The following is a 17745-nucleotide window of genomic DNA, read 5'->3' as shown; positions in this document are numbered from 1 at the left end:
CGGAGAAACGAAGAAAGAATCGGAGAAACGAAGAAAGAAGCGGAGCAACGATGAAAGAAACGGAGAAACGAACAAAGAAACGGAGAAACGAAGAAAGAAACGGAGAAACGAAGAAAGGAACGGAGAAACGAAGAAAGAACAGGAGTAACGAAGAAAGAAATGGAGAAGCGGGAAAATAAATGGAGAAACGAAGAAATAAACGGAGAAACGAACAAAGAAACGGAGAAGCGAAGAAAGAAACGGAGAAACGAACAAAGAAACGGAGAAACGAACAAAGAAACGGAGAAACGAACAAAGAAACGGAGAAACGGGGAAATAAATGGAGAAACGAAGAAAGAAACGAGAAACGAACAAAGAAACGGAGAAACGAACAAAGTAACGGAGAAACGAACGAAGAAACGGAGAAAAGAAGAAAGATACGGAGAAACGAAGAAAGGAACGCAGAAACGAAGAAAGAAACGGAGATACGAAGAAAGAAACGGAGAAATGAAGAATGAAACGGCGAAACGAACAAAGAAACGGAGAAACGAAGAAAGAAGCGGAGAAACGAACAAGGAAACGGAGAAACGAACAAGGAAACGGAGAAACGAAGGAAGAAACGGAGAAACGAAGAAAGAAATGGAGAAACGAAGAAAGAAACGGAGGAACGAAGAAAGAAACGGAGAAATAAATGGAGAAACAAAGATATGAACGGAGAAACGAAGAAAGAAACGGAGAAACGAAGAAAGAAACGTAGAAATGAAGAAAGAAATGAAGAACCGAAGAAAGAAACGAAGAAACGAAGAAATAAAACGAGAAACGGAGAAAGAAACGGAGAAACAAAGAAAGAAACAGAGAAACGGACAAAGAAACGCAGAAACGAAGAATGAAACAGAGAAAAGTAGAAATAAACGGAGAAATGAAGAGAGAAACGGAGAAACGAAGATAGTATCGGAGAAACGAAGAAAGAAATGGAGAAATGAAGAAAGAGACGGAGATATAAATGGACAAACGAAGATATAAACGGAGAAACGAAGAAAGAAACGGAGAATCCCAGAAACTAAGAAACGATGAAAGAAACACAGAAACGAAGAAGGAAACTGTGAAACGAAGAAGGAACCGGAGAATCGAAGAAAGAATCGGAGAAACGAAGAAAGAAACGGAGAAACGAAGCAAGAAACTGAGAAACGAAGGATGAAACGGAGAAACGTAGAAATAAACGGAGAAATGAAGAGAGAAACGGAGAAACGAAGAAAGAAACGGAGAAACGAAGAAAGAAATGGAGAAATGAAGAAAGAAACGAAGAAACGAAAAATGAAACGAAGAAACGGAGAAATAAACCGACAAACGGAAAAAGAAACGGAGAAACGAAGAAAGAAACAGAGAAACGGACAAAGAAACGCAGAAATGAAGAATGAAACGGAGAAACGTAGAAATAACCGGAGAAATGAAGAAAGAAACGGAGAAACAAAGAAAGAAACGGAGAAACCAACAAAGAAACGGAGAAACGAAGAAAGAAACGGAGAAACGAAGGAAGAAACGGAGAAACGAAGATATAAACGGAGATACGAAGAAAGAAACGGAGAAACGAAGAAACGATGAAAGAAACAGAGAAACGAAGAAAGAAACGGTGAAACGAAGAAAGAAACGGAGAAACGAAGAAAGAAACGGAGATATAAATGGACAAACGAAGATATAAACGGAGAAACGAAGAAAGAAACGGAGAAACCCAGAAACTAAGAAACGATGAAAGAAACACAGAAACGAAGAAGGAAACTGTGAAACGAGGAAGGAACCGGAGAATCGAAGAAAGAATCGGAGAAACGAAGAAAGAAACGGAGAAACGAAGAAAGAAACTGAGAAACGAAGAAAGAGACAGAGAATCGGAGAAATAAATGGAGAAACGAAGAAAGAAACGGAGAAACGAAGAAAGAAACGGAGAAACGAAGAAAGAAACGGAGAAACGAAGAAAGAAACCGAAAAACGGAAAATAAATGGAGAAACGAAGAAATAAATGGAGAAACGAACAAGGAAACGGAGAAACGAAGAAAGAAACGGAGAAACGGAGAAACGAACAAAGAAACGGAGAAACGAAGAAAGATACGGAGAAACGGTGAAATAAATGGAGAAACGAAGACATAAACGGAGAAACGAAGAAAGAAACGGAGAAACGAAGAAAGAAACGGAGAAACGGAGAAAGAACCGGAGTAACGAAGAAAGAAACGGAGAAACGGAGAAATAAATGGAGAAACGAAGAAATAAACGGAGAAACGAACAAAGAAACAGACAAACGAACAATGAAACGGAGAAACGAACAAAGAAACGGAGTAACGAACAAAGAAACGGAGAAACGAAGAAAGAAACCGAGAAACGAAGAAAGAAACGGAGAAACGGACAAAGAAACGCAGAAATGAAGAATGAAACGGAGAAACGGAGAAAGAAATGGAGAAGCGGACAAAGAAACGGAGAAACGAAGAAAGAAACGGCGAAACGAAGAAAGAAACGGAGAAACGAAGAAAGAAACGGAGAAACGAAGAAAGAAACGGGAAACGAAGAAAGAAACGGAGAAACGGACAAAGAAACGCAGAAATGAAGAATGAAACGGAGAAACGTAGAAATAAACGGAGAAATGAAGAAAGAAACGGAGAAACAAAGAAAAAACGGAGAAACGAAGAAAGAAACGGAGAAACGAAGGATGAAACGGAGAAACGAAGATATAAACGGAGAAACGAAGAAAGAAACGGAGAAACGAACAAACGATGAAGGAAACAGAGAAACGAAGAAAGAAGCGGCGAAACGAAGAAAGAAACGGAGAAACGAAGAAAGAAACGGAGATATAAATGGACAAACGAAGATATAAACGGAGAAACGAAGAAAGAAACGGAGAAACGGAGAAACGAAGAAACGATGAAAGAAACAGAGAAACGAAGAAGGAGACTGTGAAACGAAGAAAGAAACGGAGAAACGAAGAAAGAATCGGAGAAACGAAGAAAGAAATGGAGAAACGAAGAAAGAAACTGAGAAACGAAGAAAGAAACAGAGAATCGGAGAAATAAATGGAGAAACGAAGAAAGAAACGGAGAAACGAAGAAAGAAATGGAGAAACAAACAAAGAAACGGAGAAACGAAGACAGAAACGGTCAAACGAACAAAGAAACGGATAAACGAAGAAAGATACGGAGAAACGGTGAAACAAATGGGGAAACGAAGACATAAACGGAGAAACGAACAAGGAAACGGAGAAACGAAGAAAGAAACGGAGAAACGAAGAAAGAACCGGAGAACGAAGAAAGAAACGGAGAAACGGAGAAATAAATGGAGAAACGAAGAAATAAACGGAGAAACGAACAAAGAAACGGAGAAACGAACAATGAAACGGGGAAACGAACAAAGAAACGGAGTAACGAAGAAAGAAACGGAGAAACGAAGAAAGAAACGGAGAAACGGAGAAATAAATGGAGAAATGAAGAAATAAACGGAGAAACAAAGAAAGAAACGGAGATACGAGGAAAGAAACGGAGAAACGAACAAAGAAACGGAGAAACGAAGAATGAAACGGAGAAACGGGGAAATAAATGGAGAAACGAAGAAAGAAACCGAGAAACGGAAAATAAATGGAGAAACGAAGAAATAAACGGAGAAACGAACAAGGAAACGGAGAAACGAAGAAAGAAACGGAGAAACGAAGAAAGAAACGGAGAAACGAAGAAAGAAACGGAGAAACGAACAAAGAAACGGAGAAACGAAGAAAGATACGGAGCAACGATGAAAGAAACGGAGAAACGAAGAAAGAAACGGAGAACCGAAGAAAGAAACGGAGAAACAAAGAAAGAAACGGAGAAGCGAACAAAGAAACGGAGAAATGAAGAAAGAAACGGAGAAACGAAGAAAGAATCGGAGAAACGAAGAAAGAAACGGAGCAACGATGAAAGAAACGGAGAAACGAACAAAGAAACGGAGAAACGAAGAAAGAAACGGAGAAACGAAGAAAGGATCGGAGAAACGAAGAAAGAACACGAGTAACGAAGAAAGAAACGGAGAAGCGGGGAAATAAATGGAGAAACGAAGAAATAAACGGAGAAACGAACAAAGAAACGGAGAAGCGAAGAAAGAAACGGAGAAACGAACAAAGAAACGGAGAAACGAACAAAGAAACGGAGAAACGAACAAAGAAACGGAGAAATGGGGAAATAAATGGAGAAACGAAGAAAGAAATGGAGAAACGAACAAAGAAACGGAGAAACGAACAAAGAAACGGAGAAGCGAAGAAAGATACGGAGAAACGAAGAAAGGAACGCAGAAGCGAAGAAAGAAACGGAGAAACGAAGAAAGAAACGGAGAAACGAAGAAAGGAACGGAGAAACGAAGAAAGAACACGAGTAACGAAGAAAGAAACGGAGAAGCGGGGAAATAAATGGAGAAACGAAGAAATAAACGGAGAAACGAAGAAAGGAACGCAGAAACGAAGAAAGAAACGGAGATACGAAGAAAGAAACGGAGAAACGAAGAAAGAAATGGAGAAATGAAGAAAGAAACGGAGAAACGAAGAAAGAAACGGAGGAACGAAGAAAGAAACGGAGAAATAAATGGAGAAACGAAGATATGAACGGAGAAACGAAGAAAGAAACGGAGAAACGAAGAAAGAAACAGAGAAACGAAGGAAGAAACCGAGAAACGGAAAATAAATGGAGAAACGAAGAAATAAACGGAGAAACGAACAAGGAAACGGAGAAACGAAGAAAGAAACGGAGAAACGAAGAAAGAAACGGAGAAACGAAGAAAGAAACGGAGAAACGAACAAAGAAACGGAGAAACGAAGAAAGATACGGAGAAACGGTGAAATAAATGGAGAAACGAAGACATAAACGGAGAAACGAACAAGGAAACGGAGAAACGAAGAAAGAAACGGAGAAACGAAGAAAGAAACGGAGAAGCGAACGAAGAAACGGAGAAACGAAGAAAGAAACGGAGAAACGAAGAAAGAAACGGAGAAACGAAGAACGAAACGGAGAAACGATGAAAGAAACGGAGAAAGGAACAAATAAACGGAGAAACGAAGAAAGAAACGGACAAACGGAGAAATAAATGGAGAAATGAAGAAATAAACGGAGAAACGAACCAGGAAACGTAGAACCGAAGAAAGAAACGGAGAAACGAACAAAGAAACGGAGAAACGAAGAAAGATACGGAGAAACGGTGAAATAAATGGAGAAACGAAGAAAGAAACGGAGAAACGAGGAAAGAAACGGAGAAACGAAGAAAGAAACGGCGAAACGAAGAAAGAAACGCAGAAATGAAGAATGAAACGGAGAAACGTAGAAATAAATGGAGAAATGAAGAAAGAAACGGAGAAACAAAGAAAGAAACAGAGAAACGAAGACAGAAACGGAGAAACGAAGAAAGAAACGAAGAAACGAACAAAGAAACGGAGAAACGAACAAAGAAACGGAGAAACGGAGAAATAAATAGAGAAACGAAGAAATAAACGGAGAAGCGAACAAGGAAACGGAGAAACGAAGAAAGAAACGGAGATACGATGAAAGAAACGCAGTAACGAAGAAAGAAACGGAGAAACGGAGAAATAAATGGAGAAACGAAGAAATAAACGAAGAAACGAAGAAAGAAACGGAGAAACGAAGAAATAAACGGAGAAACGAAGAAAGAAAAGGAGAAACGAAGAAAGAAACGGAGAAACGAAGAAAGAAACGGAGAACCGAAGAGAGAAACCGAGAAACAAAGAAAGAAACGGAGAAGCGAACAAAGAAACGGAGAAATGAAGAAAGAAAGGGAGAAACGAAGAAAGAATCGGAGAAACGAAGAAAGAAACGGAGCAACGATGAAAGAAACGGAGAAACGAACAAAGAAATGGAGAAACGTACAATGAAACGGAGAAACGAACAAAGAAACGGAGTAACGAACAAAGAAACGGAGAAACGAAGAAAGAAACGGAGAAACGGAGAAATAAATGGAGAAATGACGAAATAAACGGAGAAACAAAGAAAGAAACGGAGATACGAGGAAAGAAACGGAGAAACGAACAAAGAAACGGAGATACGAGGAAAGAAACGGAGAAACGAATAAAGAAACGGAGAAACGAAGAAAGAAACGGAGAAACGGGGAAATAAATGGAGAAACGAAGAAATAAACGGAAAAACGAAAAAAGAAACGGAGAGGCGAGGAAAGAAACGGAGAAACGAAGAGAGAAACGGAGAAGCGAACAAAGAAACGGAGAAACGAAGAAGGAAACGGAGAAACGAAGAAAGAAACGGAGAAACGGAGAAATAAACGAAGAAACGAAGAAAGAAACGGAGAAACGAAGAAAGAAACGGAGAAACGGAGAAATAAATGGAGAAACGAAGAAATAAACCGAGAAACGGAGAAAGAAACGGAGAAACGAACAAAGTAACGGAGAAACGAGGAAAGAAACGGAGAAACGAAGAAAGAAACGGAGAAACGAGGAAAGAAACGGAGAAACGAAGAAAGAAACGGCGAAATGAAGAAAGAAACGGAGAAACGAAGAAAGAAACGGAGTAACGAAGAAAGAAGCGATGAAACGCAGAAAGAAACGGAGAAACGAACAAAGAAACGGAGAAATAAATGGAGAAACGAAGAAATAAACGGAGAAACGAAGAAAGAAACGGAGAAAAGAATAAATAAACCGAGAAACGGGGAAAGAAACGGTGAAACGCAGAAAGAAACGCAGAAACGAAGAAAGAAACGGAGAAACGAACAAAGAAACGGAGAAACGAACAAAGAAACGGAGAAACGAAGAAAGAAACGGAGAAGTAAATGGAGAAACGAAGAAATAAACGGAGAAACGAACAAGGAAACGGAGAAACGAAGAAAGAAACGGAGAAACGAAGAAAGAAACGGAGTAACGAAGAAAGAAGCGATGAAACGCAGAAAGAAACGGAGAAACGAACAAAGAAACGGAGAAACGAAGGAAGAAACGGAGAAACGAAGAAAGAAACGGAGAAACAAAGAAAGAAACGGACAAACGAGGGATGAAACGGAGAAACGAAGAAAGAAGCGGAGAAATAAATGGAGAAACGAAGATATAAACGGAGAAACGAAGAAAGAAACGGAGAAACGAAGAAAGATACCGAGAAACGGAGAAATAAATGGAGAAACGAAGAAATAAACGGAGAAACGAACAAGGAAACGGAGAAACGAAGAAAGAAACGGAGAAACGAAGAAAGAAACGGACAAACGGAGAAATAAATGGAGAAACGAAGAAATAAACGGAGAAACGAAGAAAGAAACGGAGAAAAGAATAAATAAACCGAGAAACGGAGAAAGAAACGGAGAAACGAAGAAAGAAATAGAGAAACGAACAATGAAACGCAGAAACGAAGAATGAAACGGAGAAACGAAGAAATAAACGGAGAAATGAAGAAAGGAACGGAGAAACAAAGAAAGAAACGGAGAAACGAAGAAAGAAACGGTGAAACGCAGAAAGAAACGCAGAAACGAAGAAAGAAACGGAGAAACGAACAAAGAAACGGAGAAACGAAGAAAGAAACGGAGAAATAAATGGAGAAACGAAGAAATAAACGGAGAAACGAACAAGGAAACGGAGAAACGAAGAAAGAAACGGAGAAACGAAGAAAGAAACGGAGAAACGAAGAAAGAAACGGAGAAACGAAGAAAGAAACGGAGTAACGAAGAAAGAAGCGATGAAACGCAGAAAGAAACGGAGAAACGAACAAAGAAACGGAGAAACGAAGAAAGAAACGGAGAAACGAAGAAGGAAACGGAGAAACGAAGAAAGAAACGGAGTAACGAAGAAAGAAGCGATGAAACCCAGAAAGAAACGGAGAAACGAACAAAGAAACGGAGAAACGAAGAAAGAAACGGAGAAACGAAGAAGGAAACGGAGAAACGAAGAAAGAAACGGAGAAACGTACAAAGAAACGGAGATACGAAGAAAGAAACGGAGAAATAAATGCAGAAACGAAGAAATAAACGGAGAAACGAACAAGGAAACGGAGAAACGAAGAAAGAAACGGAGAAACGAAGAAAGAAACGGAGAAACGAAGAAAGAAACGGAGAAACGAAGAAAGAAACGGAGAAACGAAGAAAGAAACGGAGTAACGAAGAAAGAAGCGATGAAACGCAGAAAGAAACGGAGAAACGAACAAAGAAACGGAGAAAGGGAGAAAGAAACGGAGAAACGAAGAAGGAAACGGAGAAACGAAGAAAGAAACGGTGAAACGCAGAAACGCAGAAAGAAACGGAGAAACGAACAAAGAAACGGAGAAACGAAGAATGAAACGGAGAAACGAAGAAGGAAACGGAGAAACGAAGAAACGATGAAAGAAACACAGAAACGAAGAAGTAAACGGAGAAGCGAAGAAAGAAACGGAGAAACGAACAAAGAAACGGAGAAACGAACAAAGAAACGGAGAAACGAAGAAAGAAACGGAGAAACGAAGAAAGAAACGGAGTAACGAAGAAAGAAGCGATGAAACGCAGAAAGAAACGGAGAAACGAACAAAGAAACGGAGAAACGAAAAAAGAAACGGAGAAACGAAGAAGGAAACGGAGAAACGAAGAAACGATGAAAGAAACAGAGAAACGAAGAAAGATACGGAGAAACGGTGAAATAAATGGAGAAACGAAGAAATAAATGGAGAAACGAACAAGCAAACGGAGAAACGAACAAAGAAACGGAGAAACGAAGGAAGAAACGGAGAAACGAAGAAAGAAACGGAGAAACAAGGAAAGAAACGGACAAACGAGGGATGAAACGGAGAAACGAAGAAAGAAGCGGAGAAACGAAGAAAGAAACGGAGTAACGAAGAAAGAAGCGATGAAACGCAGAAAGAAACGGAGAAACGAACAAAGAAACGGAGAAACGAAGAATGAAACGGAGAAACGAAGAAGGAAACGGAGAAACGAAGAAACGATGAAAGAAACAGAGAAACGAAGAAGTAAACGGAGAAGCGAAGAAAGAAAGGGAGAAACGAACAAAGAAACGGAGAAACGAACAAAGAAACGGAGAAACGAAGAAAGAAACGGAGAAACGTACAAAGAAACGGAGATACGAAGAAAGAAACGGAGAAAAGAAGAAAGAAACGGAGAAACGAAGAAAGAAACGGAGAAAAAGAGAAAGAAACGGAGAAACGAAGAAAGAAACCGAGAAACGGAGAAATAAATGGAGAAACGAAGAAATAAACGGAGAAACGAACAAGGAAACGGAGAAACGAAGAAAGAAACGGAGAAACGAAGAAAGAAACGGAGAAACGAAGAAACGATGAAAGAAACAGAGAAACGAAGAAAGAAACGGTGAAACGAAGAAAGAAACGGAGAAACGAAGAAAGAAACGGAGAAACGGAGAAATAAATGGAGAAACGAACAAAGAAACGGAGGAAGGAAGAAAGAAACGGAGAAACGAAGAAGGAAACGTAGAAACGAATTAAGAAACGGAGAAACGAACAAAGAAACGGAGAATCAAAGAAGGAAATAGAGAAACGAAGAAAGAAACGGAGAAACGAAGAAAGAAACGGAGAAACGAAGAAAGAAACGGAGAAACGAAGAAAGAAACGGAGAAACGAAGACAGAAACGGAGAAACGAAGAAAGAAACGGAGAAACGAACAAAGAAACGGAAAAACGAACAAAGAAACGGAGAAACGAAGAAAGAAACGGAGAAACGGAGAAATAAATGGAGAAACGAAGAAATAAATGGAGAAACGAACAAGCAAACGGAGAAACGAACAAAGAAACGGAGAAACGAAGGAAGAAACGGAGAAACGAAGAAACAAACGGAGAAACGAAGAAAGAAACGGAGAAACGAAGAAAGAAACGGAGAAACGAAGAAAGAAACGGAGTAACGAAGAAAGAAGCGATGAAACGCAGAAAGAAACGGAGAAACGAACAAAGAAACGGAGAAACGAAGAAAGAAACGGAGAAACGAAGAAGGAAACGGAGAAACGAAGAAAGAAACGGAGAAACGAAGAAAGAAACTGAGAAACGAAGGATGAAACGGAGAAACGAAGAAAGAAACGGAGAAACAAAGAAAGAAACGGAGAAACGAAGGATGAAACGGAGAAACGAAGAAAGAAGCGGAGAAATAAATGGAGAAACGAAGATATAAACGGAGAAACGAAGAAAGAAACGGAGAAACGAAGAAAGAAACGGAGAAACGAAGAAAGAAGCGATGAAACGCAGAAAGAAACGGAGAAACGAACAAAGAAACGGAGAAGCGAAGAAAGAATCGGAGAAACGAAGAAGGAAACGGAGAAACGAAGAAAGAAACGGAGAAACGAACAAAGAAACGGAGAAACGAAGAAAGAAACGGAGAAACGGTGAAATAAATGGAGAAACGAACAAAGAAACGGAGAAACGAACAAAGAACCGGAGAAACGAAGGAAGAAACGGAGAAACGAAGAAAGAAACGGAGTAACGAAGAAAGAAACGGAGAAACGAAGAAAGAAACGGAGAAACGAAGAAAGAAACGGAGTAACGAAGAAAGAAGCGATGAAACGCAGAAAGAAACGGAGAAACGAACAAAGAAACGGAGAAACGAAGAAAGAAACGGAGAAACGAACAAAGAAACGGAGAAACGAACAAAGAAACGGAGAAACGAAGAAAGAAACGGAGAAACGGAGAAATAAATGGAGAAACGAAGAAATAAACGGAGAAACGAACCAGGGAACGGAGAAACGAAGAAAGAAACGGAGAATCGAAGAAAGAAATGGAGAAACGAAGAAAGAAACGGAGAAACGAAGAAAGAAACGGAGAAACGAAGAAAGAAACGGTGGATCGAAGAAAGAAACGCAGAAACGAACACAGAAACGGAGAAACGAAGGAAGAAACGGAGAAACGAAGAAAGAAACGGAGAAACAAAGAAAGAAACGGAGAAACGAAGGATGAAACGGAGAAACGAAGAAAGAAGCGGAGAAATAAATGGAGAAACGAAGATATAAACGGGGAAACTAAGAAAGAAACGGAGAAACGAAGAAAGAAACGGAGAAACGAAGAAAGAAGCGGAGAAATAAATGGAGAAACGAAGATATAAACGGAGAAACGAAGAAAGAAACGGAGAAACGAAGAAAGAAACGGAGAATCGAAGAAAGAAATGGAGAAACGAAGAAAGAAACGGAGAAACGAAGAAAGAAACGGCGAAACGAAGAAAGAAACGGAGAAACGAAGAAAGAAACGGAGAAACGAAGAAAGAAACGGAGAAACGAAGAAAGAAACGGAGAAACGGAGAAATAAATGGAGAAACGAAGAAATAAACGGAGAAACGAAAGAAGAAACGGAGAAATGAAGAAATAAACGGAGAATCGAAGAAGCAAACGGAGAAACGAAGAAAGAAACGGAGAAATGGAGAAATAAATGGAGAAACGAAGAAATAAACCGAGAAACGGAGAAAGAAACGGAAAAACGGAGAAATAAATGGAGAAACGAAGAAATAAACGGAGAGACGAAGAAAGAAACGGAGAAACGAAGAAAGAAGCGGAGAAACGAAGAAAGAAACGCAGTAACGATGAAAGAAACGAAGAAACGAAGAAAGAAACGGAGAATCGGAGAAATAAATAGAGAAACGAAGGAATAAACCGAGAAACGGAGAAACGGAGAAACGATGAAACGAAGGAAGAAACGGAGAAACGAAGATAGGAACGGAGAAATGAAGAAATAAACGGAGAAACGAAGAAAGAAACGGAGAAACGAAGAAATAAACGGGGAATCGAAGAAACAAACGGAGAAACGATGAAAGAAACGGAGAAACGAAGAAAGAAACGGAGAAACGAACAAAGAAACGGAGATACGAAGAAAGAAACGGAGAAACGAAGAATGAAACGGAGAAACGATGAAAGAAACGGAGAAATAAATGGCGAAACGAAGATATAAACGGAGAAACGAAGAAAGAAACGGAGAAACGAAGAAACGATGAAAGAAACGGAGAAACGAAGAAAGTAACGGAGAAACGAAGAAAGAAACGGAGAAACGAAGAAAGAAACGGAGAAACGAAGAAAGAAACTGAGAAACGAAGAAGGAAACGGAGAATCGGAGAAATAAATGGAGAAACGAAGAAAGAAACGGCGAATCGGAGAAATAATCCGAGGAACGGAGAAAGAAACTGAGAAACGAAGAAAGAAACGGAGAAACGAACAAAGAAACGGAGGAACGAAGAAAGAAACAGAGAAACGAACAAAGAAACGGAGAAACGAACAAAGAAACGGAGAAACGAAGAAAGAAACGGAGAAACGGAGAAATAAATGGAAAAACGAAGAAATAAACGGAGGAACGAACCAGGAAACGGAGAAACGAAGAAAGAAACGGAGAATCGAAGAAAGAAATGGAGAAAAGAAGAAAGAAACGGAGAAACGAAGAAAGAAACGGAGAAACGAAGAAAGAAACGGAGAAAGAAACGGAGAAACGGGGAAATAAATGGAGAAACGAAGAAATAAACGGAGAAACGAACAAAAAAACGGAGAAACGAAGAAAGAAACGGAGTAACGATGAAAGAAGCGAAGAAACGAAGAAAGAAACGGAGAAACGAAGAAAGAAACGGAGAAACGGAGAAATAAACGGAGAAACGAAGATAGAAACGAAGAAACGAAGAAAGAGACGGAGTAACGATGAAAGAAACGAAGAAACGAAGAACGAAACGGAGAATCAGAGAAATAAATGGAGAAACGAAGGAATAAACCGAGAAACGGAGAAACGGAGAAACGATGAAACGAAGGAAGAAACGGAGAAACGAAGAAAGAAACGGAGAAATGGAGAAAGAAACGAAGAAACGAAGAAAGAAACGGAGAAACTAAGAAATAAACAGAGAAACGAAGAAAGAAACGGAGAAAGGAAGAAAGATACGGAGGAACGAAGAAAGAAACAGAGAAACGAACAAAGAAACGGAGAAACGAACAAAGAAACGGAGAAACGAAGAAAGAAACGGAGAAACGGAGAAATAAATGGAAAAACGAAGAAATAAACGGAGGAACGAACCAGGAAACAGAGAAACGAAGAAAGAAACGGAGAATCGAAGAAAGAAATGGAGAAACGAAGAAAGAAACGGAGAAACGAAAAAAGAAACGGAGATACGAAGAAAGAAACCGAGAAACGAAGAAAGAAACGGAGAAACGAAGAAAGAAACGGAGATACGAAAAAACAAACGGAGAAACGAAGAAAGAAACGGAGAAACGAAGAAAGAAACGGCGAAACGAAGAAAGAAACGGAGAAACGAAGAAAGAAACGGAGAAACGAAGAAAGAAACGGAGAAACGAACAAAGAAACGGAGAAACGAAGAAAGAAACGGAGTAACGATGAAAGAAACGAAGAAACGAAGAAAGAAATGCAGAAACGAAGAAATAAACCGAGAAACAGAGAAAGAAACGGAGAAACGAAGATAGAAACCAAGAAACGAAGAAAGAAACGGAGAAACGGAGAAGTAAATGGAGAAACGAAGAAATAAACCGAGAAACGGAGATAGAAACGGAAAAACGGAGAAATAAATGGAGAAACGAAGAAATAAACGGAGAGACGAAGAAAGAAACGGAGAAACGAAGAAAGAAACGGAGAAACGAAGAAAGAAACGCAGTAACGATGAAAGAAACGAAGAAACGAAGAAAGAAACGGAGAATCGGAGAAATAAATAGAGAAACGAAGGAACAAACCGAGAAACGGAGAAACGGAGAAACGATGAAACGAAGGAAGAAACGGAGAAACGAAGATAGGAACGGAGAAATGAAGAAATAAACGGAGAAACGAAGAAAGAAACGGAGAAACGAAGAGATAAACGGGGAATCGAAGAAACAAACGGAGAAACGATGAAAGAAGCGGAGAAACGAAGAAAGAAACGGAGAAACGAAGAAAGAAACGGAGAAACGGAGAAATAAACGGAGAAACGAAGATAGAAACGAAGAAACGAAGAAAGAGACGGAGTAACGATGAAAGAAACGAAGAAACGAAGAACGAAACGGAGAATCGGAGAAATAAATGGAGAAACGAAGGAATAAACCGAGAAACGGAGAAACGGAGAAACGATGAAACGAAGGAAGAAACGGAGAAACGAAGAAAGAAACGGAGAAATGGAGAAAGAAACGAACAAACGAAGAAAGAAACGGAGAAACTAAGAAATAAACAGAGAAACGAAGAAAGAAACGGAGAAAGGAAGAAAGATACGGAGGAACGAAGAAAGAAACAGAGAAACGAACAAAGAAACGGAGAAACGAACAAAGAAACGGAGAAACGAAGAAAGAAACGGAGAAACGGAGAAATAAATGGAAAAACGAAGAAATAAACGGAGGAACGAACCAGGAAACAGAGAAACGAAGAAAGAAACGGAGAATCGAAGAAAGAAATGGAGAAACGAAGAAAGAAACGGAGAAACGAAAAAAGAAACGGAGATACGAAGAAAGAAACCGAGAAACGAAGAAAGAAACGGAGAAACGAAGAAAGAAACGGAGATACGAAAAAACAAACGGAGAAACGAAGAAAGAAACGGAGAAACGAAGAAAGAAACGGCGAAACGAAGAAAGAAACGGAGAAACGAAGAAAGAAACGGAGAAACGAAGAAAGAAACGGAGAAACGAACAAAGAAACGGAGAAACGAAGAAAGAAACGGAGTAACGATGAAAGAAACGAAGAAACGAAGAAAGAAATGCAGAAACGAAGAAATAAACCGAGAAACAGAGAAAGAAACGGAGAAACGAAGATAGAAACCAAGAAACGAAGAAAGAAACGGAGAAACGGAGAAGTAAATGGAGAAACGAAGAAATAAACGGAGAAACGAACAAGGAAACGGAGAAACGAAGAAAGAAACGGAGAAACGGAGAAATAAAAAGAGAAACGAAGAAATAAACGGAGAAACGAAGAAAGAAACGGAGAAACGAAGAAAGAAACGGAGAAACGAACAAAGAAACGGAGTAACGGAGATAGAAACGGAGAAAGAAACGGAGAATCGGAGAAATAAATGGAGAAACGAAGAAATAAACCGAGAAACGGAGAAAGAAACGGAGAAACGAACAAAGAAACGGAAAAACGAAGAAAGACACGGAGAAACGAACAAAGAAACGGAGAAACGAAGAAAGAAACGGAGAAACGCAGAAATAAATGGAGAAAGGAAGAAATAAACGGAGAAACGAAGAAAGAAACGGAGAAACGAAGAAAGAAACGGAGAAACGGAGAAATAAATGGAGAAACGAAGAAATAAACGGAGAAACGAAAGAAGAATCGGAGAAATGAAGAAATAAACGGAAAATCGAAGAAGCAAACGGAGAAACGAAGAAAGAAACGGAGAAATGGAGAAATAAATGGAGAAACGAAGAAATAAACCGAGAAACGGAGATAGAAACGGAAAAACGGAGAAATAAATGGAGAAACGAAGAAATAAACGGAGAGACGAAGAAAGAAACGGAGAAACGAAGAAAGAAACGGAGAAACGAAGAAAGAAACGCAGTAACGATGAAAGAAACGAAGAAACGAAGAAAGAAACGGAGAATCGGAGAAATAAATAGAGAAACGAAGGAATAAACCGAGAAACGGAGAAACGGAGAAACGATGAAACGAAGGAAGAAACGGAGAAACGAAGATAGGAACGGAGAAATGAAGAAATAAACGGAGAAACGAAGAAAGAAACGGAGAAACGAAGAGATAAACGGGGAATCGAAGAAACAAACGGAGAAACGATGAAAGAAGCGGAGAAACGAAGAAAGAAACGGAGAAACGAAGAAAGAAACGGAGAAACGAAGAAACGATGAAAGAAACGGAGAAACGAAGAAAGAAACGGAGAAACGAAGAAAGAAACGGAGAAACGAAGAAAGAAACTGAGAAACGAAGAAAGAAACGGAGAATCGGAGAAATAAATGGAGAAACGAAGAAAGAAACGGCGAATCGGAGAAATAAACCGAGGAACGGAGAAAGAAACTGAGAAACCAAGAAAGAAACGAAGAAACGAACAAAGAAACGGAGAAACGAACAAAGAAACGCAGAAACGAACAAAGAAACGGAGAAACGAATAAAGAAACGGAGAAACGAACAAAGACACGGAGAACGGAGAAATGAATGGAGAAACGAAGAAATAAACGGAGAAGCGAAGAAAGAAACGGAGAAACGAAGAAAGAAACGCAGATGCGAAGAAAGAAACGGAGAAACGAAGAAAGAAACGGAGAAACGAAGAAAGAAACGGAGATACGAAGAAACAAACGGAGAAACGAAGAAAGAAACGGAGAAACGAAGAAAGAAACGGAGAAACGAATAAAGAAACGGAGAAACGAACAAAGGCACGGAGAACGGAGAAATGAATGGAGAAACGAAGAAATAAACGGAGAAGCGAAGAAAGAAACGGAGAAACGAAGAAAGAAACGCAGATGCGAAGAAAGAAACGGAGAAACGATGAAAGAAACGAAGAAACGAAGAAAGAAACGGAGAATCGGAGAAATAAATAGAGAAACGAAGGAATAAACCGAGGAACGGAGAAACGGAGAAACGATGAAACGAAGGAAGAAACGGAGAAACGAAGATAGGAACGGAGAAATGAAGAAATAATCGGAGAAACGAAGAAAGAAACGGAGAAACGAAGAGATAAACGGGGAATCGAAGAAACAAACGGAGAAACGATGAAAGAAACGGAGAAACGAAGAAAGAAACGGAGAAACGAACAAAGAAACGGAGATACGAAGAAAGAAACGGAGAAACGAAGAATGAAACGGAGAAACGATGAAAGAAACGGAGAAATAAATGGCGAAACGAAGATATAAACGGAGAAACGAAGAAAGAAACGGAGAAACGAAGAAACGATAAAAGAAACGGAGAAACGAAGAAAGAAACGGAGAAACGAAGAAAGAAACGGAGATACGAAGAAACAAACGGAGAAACGAAGAAAGAAACGGAGAAACGAAGAAAGAAACGGAGTAACGATGAAAGAAACGAAGAAACGAAGAAAGAAACGGAGAAACGAAGAAAGAATCGGAGAAACGGAGAAATAAATGGAGAAACGAAGAAATAAACGGAGAAACGAACAAGGAAACGGAGAAACGAAGAAAGAAACGGAGAAACGACGAAATAAACGGGGAATCGAAGAAAGAAACGGAGAAACGATGAAAGAAACGGAGAAACGAAGAAAGTAACGGAGAAACGAAGAAAGAAACGGAGAAACGAAGAAATAATCCGAGAAACGGAGAAAGAATCGGAGAAACGAACAAAGAAACGGAGAAACGAGGAAAGAAACGGAGAAACGAAGAAAGAAACGGCGAAACGAAGAAAGAAACGGAGAAACGAAGAAAGAAACGGAGAAACGAAGAAAGAAACGGAGAAACGAAGAAAGAAACGGAGAAACGGAGAAATAAATGGAGAAACGAAGAAATAAACGGAGAAACGAAAGAAGAAACGGAGAAATGAAGAAATAAACGGAGAATCGAAGAAGCAAACGGAGAAACGAAGAAAGAAACGGAGAAATGGAGAAATAAATGGAGAAACGAAGAAATAAACCGAGAAACGGAGAAAGAAACGGAAAAACGGAGAAATAAATGGAGAAACGAAGAAATAAACGGAGAGACGAAGAAAGAGACGGAGAAACGAAGAAAGAAGCGGAGAAACGAAGAAAGAAACGCAGTAACGATGAAAGAAACGAAGAAACGAAGAAAGAAACGGAGAATCGGAGAAATAAATAGAGAAACGAAGGAATAAACCGAGAAACGGAGAAACGGAGAAACGATGAAACGAAGGAAGAAACGGAGAAACGAAGATAGGAACGGAGAAATGAAGAAATAAACGGAGAAACGAAGAAAGAAACGGAGAAACGAAGAAATAAACGGGGA

This window comes from Ptiloglossa arizonensis, unplaced genomic scaffold, assembly GCF_051014685.1.
Source record: "Ptiloglossa arizonensis isolate GNS036 unplaced genomic scaffold, iyPtiAriz1_principal scaffold0069, whole genome shotgun sequence".
NCBI classification, from domain to species: domain Eukaryota; kingdom Metazoa; phylum Arthropoda; class Insecta; order Hymenoptera; family Colletidae; genus Ptiloglossa; species Ptiloglossa arizonensis.
Note: the sequence above shows the minus strand (reverse complement) of the source record.